This window comes from Castanea sativa, chromosome 3 (genome assembly GCF_040712315.1).
Source record: "Castanea sativa cultivar Marrone di Chiusa Pesio chromosome 3, ASM4071231v1".
Classification (NCBI taxonomy): Eukaryota; Viridiplantae; Streptophyta; class Magnoliopsida; order Fagales; family Fagaceae; genus Castanea; species Castanea sativa.
The window spans coordinates 18,721,274-18,729,763 of NC_134015.1; positions in this window are offsets into that span (position 1 = coordinate 18,721,274).

An 8,490-nucleotide genomic window follows, 5' to 3' on the forward strand; every position below is an offset into this window, starting at 1 on the left:
ATGGAAGCCATTTTCTTTTCCTTTATTCTGCTTTCCCAACAACAATGGAACAAAAAAAAAGCTTAAAAACAACAACTTAGATCCCAGAATTAACACATTAAACAAGTAATTACTTAATGTTCAAAAACCCAACAATCAATCTCAGGGAAAACAATAAGAAAGTTGTTGAAATTTACTCTCAGACCTAAGCTCCTACAATGGTGGATTGCAAAGCACATGAAGAAGAAAGGCAGAGAGCAAGAAACAAAGATTGTGAAAATGAATCTTCTATATTGATAAATATCTTCCTCAGTTCTTTATATAGCAAGTACAGAAGCGGGAAAGTAATAACAGAAATCTAATTAACTATTGAATCTACAACTGCCTTACACGTGTCAACAACAGTGACTAACAAACTAACTTTGAGTATTAGTTAAACTACAAACAGTTTTACTATTAGCTAAACTATACTACATGTAGTTGATGTACACAATGTTGCAAGCTAACAATTTATAAACTAAACAATCTTTAACACTCTCCCTCAAGATGAACTATATATGTTTATTAGATTCATCTTGGACAAAAGATAAGAAAACTGTTTGTGCCCAAGTGCTTTAGTGAAGAAGTCTGCAACTTGATGTCTTGAGGGAACATGGAATGTCTTGATTGTACCATCTTGGATCTTTTCTCAGATGAAGTGACAATCAACTTCAATGTGTTTAGTTCTTTCATGATACACTGAATTTGCTGCAATGTACAAAGCTGTCATGCTATCACAATACAAAGAAGCTGCTTGTTTTTGCTCTAGTATAAAGGTCTTGAGTAATGCTATGAGCCATACTATCTCACTTATGACTATGGCCATAGCTCGATACTCAAAATTTGCAGAAGTTCTGGACACTACTTGTTGCTTTTTACACTTCCAAGGGATCAAGGAATCACCAAGGAAGACACAAAACCCAGTAATGGACCTTCTAGTGTCAAGACATGTTGCACAATATGATTGAAGCTTCAAATCTGATTCTGCAGAGAATAACAAACCTTGTCCTGGAGTCTTTTTCAAATATTTGAGGATTCTATAAGCAGCTTGCAAATGAGGCACTTTAGGAGCAGCCATGAATTGGCTTAGCTTGTGCACTGAATAAAAAATATCAGGTCTTGTGAGAGTCAAGTAAAGTAACTTTCCTATTAACCTTCTATAGAGAGTAGGGTCTGGTACATCTTCACCAACAAAACTACTAAATCTGGCAGATTGCTCTATTGGAATGTTTACAGGTTTGATAGTCAATAAACTAGTGTCAAACTGTAGCTCTAAGGTATACTTCTTTTGACATAGAGACAGTCCTTTAGTAGTCCTAGCAACCTCAAGACCTAGAAAGTACTTCGAAGTGCCTAGGTCCTTGAGTTTGAACTTGTTGTCTAGGAAGACATTTACTGCATCTACATCATTACTAGCAATCATTATATCATCCACATAGATCAAAAGAATGATGATTGAACCTTTGTTAACCCTGGTATAAACAAAATAATCTGACTTTGATTGAATAAAACCAAGATCAACAATGGTGGACGACAATTTGGCAAACCATTGCCTGCTAGCTTGCTTAAGACCATATAAAAACTTTGTTAATCTACACACCTCCCCCTTGCTGCCAAAATTAGGTGAAGGAAGCATGTATACCTCCTCATCCAAATTCCATCGAGAAAAGCATTATTGACATCCAATTGAGTGAGATGCCAACCATAGACAGCAGCAAGTGCTAACAAAGTTCTAATAGTGACAAACTTCACCACAGGAGAGAAGGTTTCATAAAAATCAACACCCTCAGTTTGTGTGAAACCCTTTGCCTACCAATCTGGCATTGTACCTCTCAACAGAACCATCTGCTTTGAGTTTAATTTTGTACACCCACTTACATCCAATAGGGACTTTACCAAGAGGCAATTGAGTCATAACCCAAGTATGATTGGCTTAAAGAGCATCAATTTCAGCCTTCATTGCAGCTTGCCACAAAGGATCTTTCAAGGCTCGAGCATAGGAATCTGGTTCCTTGGCAACAGACAAGGCAATAGAAAAAACTCTGTGGAGTGGACAATTTGCTATATGAAAGAGTGGAAGAAAGAGGATAGAGAATACTTGAATTGGTAGTAGCAGTGGATTCATGTGATTGAGTGAGGGAAGCAGAGGCCAAGACATGTGCAGAAGCAAGGTTGCAATGATAGTCATGAAGGTAGGAAGGAGGATTATAAGGCCTGGTAGACCTTCTAACAGGTGCAGGAACAATGGAGGAAGAAATAGGAACACCATAAGCAAGATTAGGACTAGAATTAGGTTTAGAAGTAACTTGATTAGTGTGGACTAAATTAGGAAACTCGTCTGGAGGGACATCAATATCAACAGAAGTCAAAGGAGGAGAATATTCAACAGAAACAGAAGGAGTAGGAACCTGTGAACTGTATGAAACCAAAGATTGAGGTGGAAACATGAAATGATTGATAGGAAGAGAAGAAAATGCCAATTTTGACACCCAATGCTTGAAAGGAAAAACAAACTCCCTAAAGATAACATCTCTAGATATGAAGTATGATTTAGTAGACAAATCATATAACTTGTAACCTTTTGATCCAAAGGGATAACCAAGGAACATGCAAGCTTTAGCTCTAGGATCAAATTCGGTTCTATGTCTACTTAAAGTGGAAGCAAAACATAAGCAACCAAAAGTCCTAATATGAGTGTAAGTGGGAGGATGACCTATGAGCTTTTCATAAGGTGTTAAATCATGTAAAAAAGGACTAGGTGTCCTATTAATGAGATAAGTGGCAATTAAAACACAATCCCCCTAGAATTTCAAAGGTAAGTTTAGTTGGAATCTTAAAGCTCTTGCAACATTTAAAAGATGTTGGTGTTTTCTTTCAACCACAGCATTTTGCTGTAGGGTTTCAACACAAGATAGCTGATGGACAATACCTTTAGAAGCATAAAAGGAATCAAGAGAAAATTTAGGGCCATTATCAGTTCTAATAACCTTGATAGAAGTACTAAACTAAGTTAGAATCATATTAAAAAAAGGATTGAATAAGCAAGGATGCATCAAATTTTTGTTTCTTCGAATAAACCCAAGTGCACCTACTAAAGTCATCCACCAAGGTAAGAAACTATTTGGAACCAGTCAAGGAAGGAGTGGAATAAGGTCCCCAAATATTAACATGAATCAAATCAAAACAAGAAGAAGAAGAAGTCACAGAATGAGGAAAAGGCAGTCCCTTTTGTTTAGCTAAAGGACAAACATTACATTCAAAGGTCTTATTATTACAAGAACTGAATTCAGGTACAACTTTTCTCATCAAAGCTAATCTTTGTGAAGAAGGGTGACCTAACCTGTAATGCCATAGCCTAAAAACTTCAACTGCTAAAGTTGAAGTACAAGAATTGATACTAGGAACAGAAAAATAAGGAGACAGCTTGGATAGAACTTCAGTATATATAGACCCCCTTGCTTTTTACCCAACCCAATTATCCTCCAAAGTTGTAAGTCCTGTATGAAACAAAAATGGGAAAGAAAGATGCAATAACATGAAGGATTTTGAGTCAATTTACTTATGGAGATAAGATTGAAGGAAAAAGAAGGAATGCATAGAACATTTTCAAGTATTAAGGTAGCTGTTGTACAGTTCCTATGTGAGTAACCTTGGCCAAATCTCCATTAGGCAACCTAACTGAAATTTGGACTGAAGAAGTGATGGACTTAAAGAAAGTAAGAGAATGGACCATGTGATCAGTGGCTCCACTATAAAAGATCCAATCAGTGGAACTAAGATGAGATGTGTCAATAGTGGAAGAAAAAAAAATACTCTAGGGATGGAGAAGGCCAAATACCTAAAATCTCATGGCCTTGAAGACCAAATGAAGGCTGTGCAATGATGTTGGCCACTTGAGGAGTCTCTACAACCACCTCTGGAGAAGCTTGAGTACCAAAATGACATTAAGAATTCAACAATTCAATCAACTATTGATATACTACCTTGGTCAGACTAACACCCTCACTTGCAATGTCTTCAACAGCAACAGCATTGTTGGCAAAACCAACTAATTTAGTCTTGTTTTTGAACTTATAACCAGGTGGGTAGCCATGTAGTTTATAACATTTGTTAACCACATGTCTCATGGCACCACAGTGAGTACATTGAAGCCTCCAAATTTTATTCTTGGTATTCTTGGCATTTGCATTGTAATTCTTGCTTCCCAATGTTGCCAAAACTGCTGTTGTATCAATCTGAACCTTTTTTCCAACACCAACCTTCTTTTCTTTCTCATCTTGAAGCAAAAGAGAGAAAACTTTACTCAAATGAGAAATAGGATCCATGAGCAGAATCTGTCCTCTAACTGCAAAATAAGTGTCATTCAAGCCCATCAAAAAGGACATAATGCAATCTTCCACTTAATGACCACAAGTACAATTTCTGTAGATAGTAAACTCTTCCCAAAGACCCTTGAATTTGGTGTAATAGGCATTAATAGTCAAATCCTCTTGAGCCAAAGAACTGACCTCTTTCCTTAGCTCAAAGATCCTATGACCATTACCTTGTGAATACCTATATTGCAAATCAACCAGACCTCCCTTGCTATCTTAAAATACACTACATTGGGCCGTAATTCCTTTGAGATTGAATTGAATAACCAAGCCAACACTGTGCTATTGCACTTACACCAAGCAGTATAGCATGGATGATCAGGTAACTAGGGTTTTGGTATTGAACCATCAATAAACCCTATCTTAGTTTTGGCATCCAATGAAATTAGCACTGCCCTACTCTAGGTACTGTAATTCTCTTCAGTGAGATGTTGTACAACAAGGGACATACCAGGGTTATCACTTCCAGACAAGAAATAAGGACTGGAAGGATTTTCTCATGGTTGAACAGTAGGTAGAGAACTACTAGAAGCAGTGTCAGGCATTCTCAATGCAAATAAAAACCAAAATAACAGCTTCAATTCACAAGACAGCCAAAATAATCTTCTTAAGGACAAATGATCAATGAATCCAAGAAACAAAAACAAGATCTTGGTGAATCGTGAAACCAGTAACAGATTCCACAATTAAGTAATTGAAACCCTAAATCAAGAATCAATTACAGAACTTCCAATCAAGCAATTGAAAAAACCCTAGATCAAGAATTTCAATACGCTATTATGATCTACCAAAAATCAAGATTACAATTTGCCTTTGAGAGCAAAGATGAATCAAGATTTAGAAGAAGAGAACAGTGCAAGAATCAAAGAAAAGAACACAGATGAAAAAATCTGCTTGATTCACGAGAAAGTACTAAGAAAATAGAGAAAGAAAATTGAACTAAGAAATATAGAGAATACCATATCAAACAATTCTCTGAAATTAGTTCAACTCTGATACCATGTTGAAATTTACTCTTAGACCTAAGCTCCTACAATGATGGATTGCAAAGCACATGAAGAAGAAAGGCAGAGAGAAAGAAACAAAGATTGTGAAAATGAATCTTCTATATTGATAAATATCTTACTTTGTTCTTTATATAGCAGTACAGAGGCGGGAAAGTAATAATAGAAATCTAATTAACTATTGAATCTACAACTGCCTTACACGTGTTAACGACAGTGACTAACTAACTTTGAGTATTAGTTAAACTACTGTTAGCTAAACTATCCTACATGTAGTTTATGTACATAGTGTTGCAAGCTAACAATCTATAAACTAAAAAATCATTAACAAAAGTTCAAAATTTTATTTTTCTCCACCTTCCACCACTTTTTTAGTAACCAAACTAAAACCACAAAAACCCAGATTTAGAAATCTCCCAAATCGATACCATCAAAACCCCACAAATTAAAGCCATGAAAAAACTCAAAAATTAAGGCTGCGTTTGTTTTGGCTGAAATGCATTTCAGGAAATTGTTTTACACCATGTTGTGTGTTTGGTAGGCACAGAAAATTTGGTGAAACTGAAATTATTTTACATATTGACCAAAAATAACCCTTCTTTGGTGGAAAATCCTTTCCATTCTTCCTTTACCTTCAAATATCATTTTCCAGAAAACAAAGAGAGAGAGCACGAAGAGAGAGAGTGAGATCGAGCTCGCGCCGTCGAGCTCAGACCACTACCCCAAGCCCAAATGCACCCACTCAACCTCACCACCATGCTCCATCGATGCATGTCTCCGATCCACACCCACCCGATCTAGCTGCCGTCGTCCTTCGTTGAGCTCCGATCTTGACAACCGACCGCAGGCTGTGCTCCAACGTCGCCGCCATCTAGATTGGAGTCCTTCATCTCGTTTTCACGTCGCCACTGAAGATCGTCGCTCAATCTCTCAATCTTTCTCTCTTTGATCTCTGATTTTGTTGTTGTTACTGTTGTGGTGGTGGTGGTGTGGGTGGTGGTCTTTTGGAAATTTTAGTGTTGTGTGGTGCTGGTGGATTTTCTGTGGGTGCTGGTGTGTGGGTGGTGGTGGTAGTGGATTTTCTGATGTAAAATTTGTTTGGAAGCTGAGAAAATATAAAAAACTAGTAGAAAATTTATATTTTCAAAATGTTTCCAAACACTTGAAATTATTTCCCAATATAATTTTTAAAATGCAACCAAACACTAGAAAATATTTTCCTTTTCCGAAAATATTTTCACCTGAAATTATTTTACACCCGAAAAATATTTTACACTGAACCAAACGCAACCTAAACCTTCATGGTTATGCTTGAATATGGACTGAGGTGGCCTCACAGAGGTCAAAGGAGATTTTGGGTACCCTCGTTTCATGATCACAAAAACAGAAAAAGACAAAGTTGTTTGTATTGCAGATTGAAAACAGTTCTCGATTTTCTTTCTTTTATTTTGGTCAAAAATCAAATTACTCGGATTCGGCATTTATAGCATTCTCTATTTAAATTCTCTTTTTCTATTGATTGATTTAATGTTCAGTTAGGCTAATTGAGTGTGTTGTATATTTTGTTGTCAAGAAAGTGCATATTTTTTTAATTGATCCTTTTTATATAATAAATAACAAATAATTTTATTCTTTTCCTTTAAAAGTGAGGAGTAAAGTTTTTTTTTTCTTATATGGATTTTTGTTTATTTATTAAGATACTGATGTGATTTTTTTTACTGCCAATTAAATACTTTTTAAATTATTTTGCTAGTCAAGTTATTTTTAAGTGTACCATGTCAGTTTCTCTTAAGCTAAACTAACAAATTCTATAAGTGAGATGATAGTAAGGACCAAAATAGAATCTATATATATATATTAAAAACCAAAACTCGGAGAAAATCAAATTTTTAATTTTTGTCCCAAACAAATTATTAAGTGTAAAAATCAAAGAGTTCAAATCTAATTTGATTCTAAATTTAATTTCAATTGAAATCCAATTTTGCAACACGCATCGATCTAATTTCTTTAATTCTTTGGCAAGTGAATTATTGGATGCAAAAACTAAAGAGTCTAAATCCAATTAAACTTTAAATCTCACACACACACATATAAAACCATTACATATTTAAAAATGTATGGTTTAAAAAATGCGTAAGCTAATACCGTGTTTAATTTGAACATCTTCTCAAAAAATGTAGTCATCCTCAGCAAAAGTGAGCAATGTGACATATCAAGGAATTGAAGGAACTTGTGTAGGTTTGAAGGCGATTTCTTTGAATTGCGATGAAATAAAGTGCACTGACATTATAATGAAGCACACATCAACATAAAATCATCCAATTAATGCTAAAAAAATCAGCTATTGCCTCTTGCAGCAATGCTCTGGGAAAGTGTAGTTGCACCACAACAGATTTGTGGGTTGAAGCCTAAGGCTCTAAGGAAGTATGTAACTAACGCTCCGTTTGTTTTGATGTAAAATATTTTCAAGAAAATATTTTTCAATTTTACCGTGTTTGTGTTGCAGTAAAATATTTAGTCAAAAGTAAAATATTTTCAGTCAACTAAATCAACCTAAGCAAATTTTTGTAAAATATTTTACACTTAAAATTTAGGTAAAACATTTTCCATTTGCTCACTCCCTCACCATCTTCACTCCTACTCACTTTATGCTTAAACTCTCCCAAATCAAATTTCTCTCCAAAAACCCAGCCACCTCCGGTCCCCTCTCCCACCAATCTCCGGCTCCAAGTCTGAGGCACCACCGGTCAACTCTAGCTTCTGTTGGTGCCCCCATCGTCAGATCTATCTCCCTTCTTTCATACCCATCTCGCATAGAAAAAGAAAGTCATGAGGAGGCTTCTTGGTGGGGAGCTGTGATGCCGGTGGTGGTCAAGGAAGCTTTCCGGCATGATTTGGATAGCTGCGGTCAAAGGAAGGTGCTACGGTTGTGATCTACCATCAACGTCTGGAAGGTGCTACAGTGGCGAGCAAAGATAAAATGAAACTGTGAACCGAAATTGGTTTTTATTTCGTGTTTTTTTTTTTTTTTTTTTTTTTGCTTTCTTTTGGGTGGTTATGGAGTTGTTTGATCGGATTTGTGGTTTAATGCTCAT